Source organism: Opisthocomus hoazin, chromosome 26 (assembly GCF_030867145.1).
Source record: "Opisthocomus hoazin isolate bOpiHoa1 chromosome 26, bOpiHoa1.hap1, whole genome shotgun sequence".
NCBI lineage: Eukaryota > Metazoa > Chordata > Aves > Opisthocomiformes > Opisthocomidae > Opisthocomus > Opisthocomus hoazin.
Window position 1 is genome coordinate 1864255 of NC_134439.1, and position 6000 is coordinate 1870254.

Below are 6000 nucleotides of genomic sequence, written 5' to 3' on the forward strand. Positions count from 1 at the left end.
CCGCGCCTGGGAAACAACTTTCACCATCAGCCAGTTCTTGAGAAATAACTTTCCACCTGCGTGGCCCAGCCGCAGCCCTGCCCGGGGAGCCCGTCGGGCTCAGGGGACGGGGGGGCTTCCGACACCCCCACCTCAGGTTTGTCCTGGGTGCCGCAGACAGCCCCGTCCCCCCTCCTGCGGCCCCGAGCTCCCAGAGGGTCCGGGGAGGGCTGGTGCCTTCGTGCCCTGCACGGGGTGAGGGCAGCTCAGTGCCCCGGCGCGGCTGGGGTCCGACCCCAAGGGCTCAGAGCCGTGGCTCTTGGTGGCTGGAAGCTGGGGGTTTGCACGGCAGCGTCCCCGAGAGACTGGAGCCTCACGGGCGGCCAGCCGGGCCCTGCACCTCCGCGTCGGCTGGGACGGCGCCCAGTGACTACCCGGGCACCGGGGCTGTGGCGAGCGATGGGGCTCTCGGCCTCGCTGGGGCCGTTTCTGTCAGGGCGCTTCTGCCTGCCCACAGCCAGCAGCCAGACCGCGTTCCCCAAACTACAGACAGGGCTGGACCCGCTGAGCCCCGTCGGACACGTCCCCACCCTCCCAGCTGCGAAACCGGTGGGGAAGGACCCAAATCCCTCGTGTCCCCTGGGCCTTTCCCTGTCCCCCCTGCGCAGCCCTTGCCAGAGCCACCCGCTGCGTCCTCCTCCAGCCGCCGCCGGGTCTCCCACCCTGTGCTGGTGACCCAGCGTCGGCTGCTGCAGGAGTGTGAGCGCTGCTGCAGCAGGGCTCTGCGCCCAGCACCGCTCCGTGGCTCATGGGCAAGACCGGGGCCGGGGTTCGTGGCAGCCAGGCCAGCGTGGCGCACGGTGCAGAGCTGGCACCGTGGCTGGGCGGGAAGCACTGGGGGTCCTGCAGCACGGGGCCTGCAATCTGGGGCTCCTTGCACGCCACGCACGGCGTGTGGGTCCCACGGCGTGGGGCTGCCCGGTGCTCAGACTGCGGTTCCCCACCTGCGTCCCTTCCTGTGTCCCTCGCTCTGCAGCCGGGGCCCTGGGACCCCAACGACCGACCCTGCCAGGGTTTGGAGCATCGGCTCGGCAGGGTCCCAGGGCTGTCGGCTGCAGCCCGGCTGGGGGTAACAGAGGCCGTTTTGGCCCCCGCCGCCTCCCGGGAGCTGCTGGGAACGGGCGGTGTCAGCACCGCACCGAGTCCCAGGTGTTTCGCAAGCAGGAGGGAGCGGGCAGTTTCCTTATTAGGCAGCGCGGCGGCGAGCGGGCGGTGGGGCGGCACGCCCGGGCTGCCAGGGCAGCGGCGCTGACGCAGCGGTGGGGTGCGCAGGCAGCCCCCGCCTCGCTAATCGCAGCCCGGTGCTGGGCGCGGGGGCAAGCCACGGCAGGGACGCGGCAGGGACGTGGCAGGGATGCGGCAGGGACGCGGCAGGGACGCGGCAGGGTGGCCATGTCAGCTGAAACAGTGCCAGGCTGACGCACCTGCAGCCTACCCCATCGCCCGCCGGCCCCAGGGGTCTCCGGCCCTGGGGGTGCGTGTGGGGGGCTGCTGGGCAGCCCCCGTCCCCTGGGCTGTGTTTGCTTCCAGCGAGGCTGACGGGCTCAGAAGGCTGCGGGGTTTATTCCTGCCCCTGGTGAAGGAGCAAAGGCAAAGTCTGGAGCAGGAGGGCAGTGGGGGAGCAGGGCGGCGTCTCCATCTCCGACCTCAGCCTGTGGGGCTTCACCCAAAGCCAGCCCGGTGAGAACCTGCTGCCGGGCTGGGGTGCCGCAGCCTCGGGGCCAACACCAGCTCTGGCACCTGGACCCCAAGCTGCCCACTCGACCCACCACCCCGTGCCAGTGGCCCCAGACCCAGACCATCTGCCATGGCTCTACCTCCCGGCAAGCGCCAGGCTGAGCCCGTGGCACAAGCGCAGCAAAAACTGCAGCGGAGCCGCTTGTGGAAAGGCAACGGCTCCATCCACCCGCCCTGGATAGCCACCCCGGAGTCCTGCGTCCAGCTCGGGAGCCCCCAGCACAGGGCAGAGCTGGAGCTGTGGGAGCGGGGCCAGAGGAGGCCCCAGCAATGATGCGAGGGCTGGAACCCCTCTGCTGGGAGGAGAGGCTGAGAGAGCTGGGGCTGCTCAGCGGGGAGAGGAGAAGGCTGCAGGGAGACCTTCGAGCAGCTGCCAGGGCCTGGAGGGGCTGCGAGAGAGCTGGAGAGGGGCTGGGACAAGGGCACGGAGTGACAGGACAAGGGGTGATGGCTTTGGACTGGGAGAGGGGAGATTTAGATGAGACGTAAGAAGGAAATTCTCTGCTGTGAGGGTGCTGAGGCCCTGGGCCGGGCTGCCCAGAGGAGCTGTGGCTGCCCCCTCCCTGGCAGGGTTCGAGGCCAGGCTGGACGGGGCTGGGAGCACCCTGGGCTGGTGGGAGGGGTCCCTGCTCGTGGCAGGGGGGTGGAATGGGATGGTCTGTAAGGTCCCTTCCAACGCAGACCACTCTGTGACTCTGTGATCATGAACTGGTTGTCCAGGGAAGCCCGACGCCGCGGGGTGAGCTCAGGAAGGCTGAGCACAGGGAGGCTGAGGAGCACAGCGCCGGCGCTCGGGGGCTGCAGCAAACACCCTGCAGAGCGAGGGGCTCTGGGGGCAGACACGGCTGGAGCAGGCAGCAGCCCCCAGCCCGCCCCGCTGCCTGGAGGTGCCTCAGCCGGGGGAGCTGAGGGGATTCAGGGTCCCCTGGGGAGGACACGTCCCTGGCGTTGTCTCTGGGGTGCTGCTGCTGGGTGAAGCCCCGTGGGTCTGCAGGCAGATGGGTGCTTGGCTCCCCGACATCTCATAGCCAGAAGAAGGGGCTGTGGCCAAGCTGTTTTCCAGGTGAAGCCCCAAGGCCAAGGTGTCCCCATCCCCCTGCCAGGCCAGCTCAGGGACCTGAGCAGCTCTGTGCTGCGTGGGGCCACGGGACAAGCTGAACACGCTGCTCCTGCACCCCGGGGTGCCAGGGGAGCCCCGGGCAGCGCGGGCGGGCATGGGAGGGCCGAGCAGCTGCAGAACATGGCAGCAAACGTGAGCTGTGGCTCTGGGCTTTGCGGCTGTGGTGCCCAGAAGGACCTCAGGACCTCCGAAGTCCCTCTGCCATCGCAGGCCGTGCTCCCTGCAGCCCGCCTGCGCTCGCAAAGCCCCCCCTTTCCCCTGCCGGGCCCCGTTCAGGTCTGGGCTTTGGGAGCCGCGGTGCTGGGACCCCGGAGCGTGACAGGGCTCCCGTCCCGGCTTGGCAGAGCGGGTGCCACGGCCAAGTGTTTTGCAAGAGGCGAATCTGCAGCGGCAGGCGTGGGGCTGGGCTGCGCCGGGCAGGGCTCTGCCAGCCGAGCGGGAAGCAGGGCTGGCCGGCCGCCAGTGTTTGGCCCTCGGGGAGTTGCTGTGTGTGGGCAGGGGTGAGCGTGCCTGGCCGCGGGGCAGGGCTGGGGCTGCAGCTCACACCCCTCGCGGGTTTTGCCTCGTAAGTGAAATACAAACTGGAGCAAGGCAGATGCTGACCAAGGTGTTTGGCCTGCCCTGCCCCTCCTCTCTGCTCAAGTCAGCAGAGCGGGGACAGCCAGGCTCTGCCTTGTGCTCGCCATTTCTGCTGCGGTTACCCCAAAAAGCTCCGGGCTCTTTGCTGCCGGGCCAGCCCGGTGTCCTCTCCCCGTCACAGCGGGCAGGGTCGGGTGCCTGAGCTGTCTGCAAGCCGGGCTGGTGGCACGGCAGGGCGGGTTCCTCGCTTGGCAGGAGCAGGAGGGCAGCCCCCAGCCTGGGCTGAGCGGCACGGGGCAGTGCGAAGCTGGCAGCAAAGCCTGGAGCCCCCCGGGCACGCCGGGAGAGCCGCACGGCCGGGCGCTTCCCCTCCGCCCTCGCCGCGCCGCAGCAGGGCACTCTGCTCTGGTCCCAGCGTCAGCAGCCCAGCGCCGCGCGTGGGGGCACTCGGGAGGGTCTCACCGCTCCCCCCAGGGCCACCGGGCTATCCCCGCACCCAGGCACCCAGCACGGCAGGAAAGGGCCCCGACGGGGCTGTGCTGTGCCCGCAGACCTCGCCGGGGCTGGTGCCAGCGGGGAGCTCCCAGCTCAGCAGGGCCCTGCCTGCCCCACAGGACCTCTGGCAAAGGCCCTTCCCGTGGCCCAGATCCTCTCCTGGCACGGAGCGGGAGCTCCCTCCTGGTGAAGCTGCCTGGCCAGGGAGGGGGGGACATGAGCAGGGGGCTGCGAGGCGGGGCTGCCGCGTTGCCCCTGCCCAGCTGGCCGGAGGCAGGCAGGGCTGGGGCCACACAGGGCCACAGCAGCGGGAGATGTCACGTCCCCGGCTGGACCCCGGGTCCCGGGCATTCCCCTGCCGTGCCGGCCATCCCCACTGCGTCCCGGCAAGGGACCCGGCGGGAGCAACACCCAGCACGTTCGCCCCTTCCCGTGGCACCGGGAGCCCACCCGACGGCGTGGCCCAGGCGTGATGAACTGCAGAAACGCGGGACGTGCCTGGCAGGAGCGTGTTCGCTGGCGCGTGCAAACAGGCGGTGCCGGGGCCGACATGCGGAGCCGCCGCGCAGGATGGATCCCTCCCTCCGCCCCGGCACAGCCCGACGCCCGGGCTCTGAGTCAGCCCAGCGCTGGCTGCGCCTGGTGCCGGCCGCACCGCGCTCCCGTCCTCCGTCCGGGGAGGCTGAGTGCCAGACCCTGCCGCGGCCCCCCCGTCCCGGCCCCTCCAGCTGCCCCCGCCGCCGGCTCTGGGCCCCTCCGCCGCAGAAACCCCTTTGGGCTTGCTCCCCACCGCTAAGCGGGGGGGGGACAGCCACGGGGGGCCCAGAGGTGTCTCTGGGGACGGTGTGGCCATGCCCTGGGGTCACCGTGGCTCGGAGCAGCGTCTCTGCTCCGCACCAGGCACCCAGGGAGCTGCCGGGGACCCCGGGAAGCCCTGGCAGGGTCTGCAGCGCCCAGACCAGCCCGGCCCCGAGCAGGCGGGCGGGCATCGGGACTGGGAGCGGTGGGAGCCCGGGGTCCCGAACCCCGCGGGAGCAGGACAGGCATCACCCTGCCCGTGGGGACGACACGGGGTGGGGACAAGATGGGGTGGGGACGACACGGGGTGGGGACAACACGGGGTGGGGACTACAGGGGGTGGGGACAACAACATGGGGTGGGGACAACATGGGGTGGGCTGGGCTGAGTCGGGATGGGGTGGGGTGGGGTGGGCTGAGCCAGGCTGGGCTGTGCTGGGCCGGGATGGGGTGGGCTGGGCTGGGCTGGGCTAAACCAGGCTGGGCTGGGCCGGGCCGTGCTGTGGCCGCCATGCTCGGGCCTCTCCTGGCACCTCGCGGAGAGCAGCGGGGTGGCAGCCGGCGCTGGGAGAGGCAGAGGCGGGGCGGCGGCGGGGAGGAAGGCTCCTGCCCGGGGGTCCCTGGGGGGAGGGGGGGCAGGGACACGCTGCGGTGCTGAGGCTCGAGGGTCTGCACCCCACCCCCCCCCCCGTGCATGTCTGGGGGCCAGCACGCCCGGTGCCCCCCAGCTCCGTCCCGCCGTCAGCAGCTCATACCCTGCGCATCCGGAGTGAGGGGGTCTGGGGGTCTTCCCCTGGGGGGGGAGGGGTGTTATAATGGGTTATCAGGAAGGGCCGGCTCCCTTCGGACACCGCTTTTCTGCCCGAGCCAGCCCAAGCTGGGCCTCAGGGCGAGGGGGGTTCTCCTGCCCCTCCGCTCTGCCCTGGTGAGGCCCCATCTGCAGTGCTGTGTCCAGTGCTGGGCTCCCCAGTTCAAGAAAGATGAGGAGCTACTGGAGAGAGTCCAGCGCAGGGCTACGAGGATGAGGAGGGGACTGGAGCATCTCTGCTACGAGGAGAGGCTGAGGGAGCTGGGCTTGTTCAGCCTGGAGAAGAGAAGGCTGCGAGGGGACCTTCGAAATGCCCATAAATATCTGCAGGGTGAGGGTCAGGAGGACGGGGCCAGACTCTTTCCAGTGGTGCCCAGGGACAGGACAAGGGGCAACGGGCACAAACTGGAGCAGAGGAAGCAACA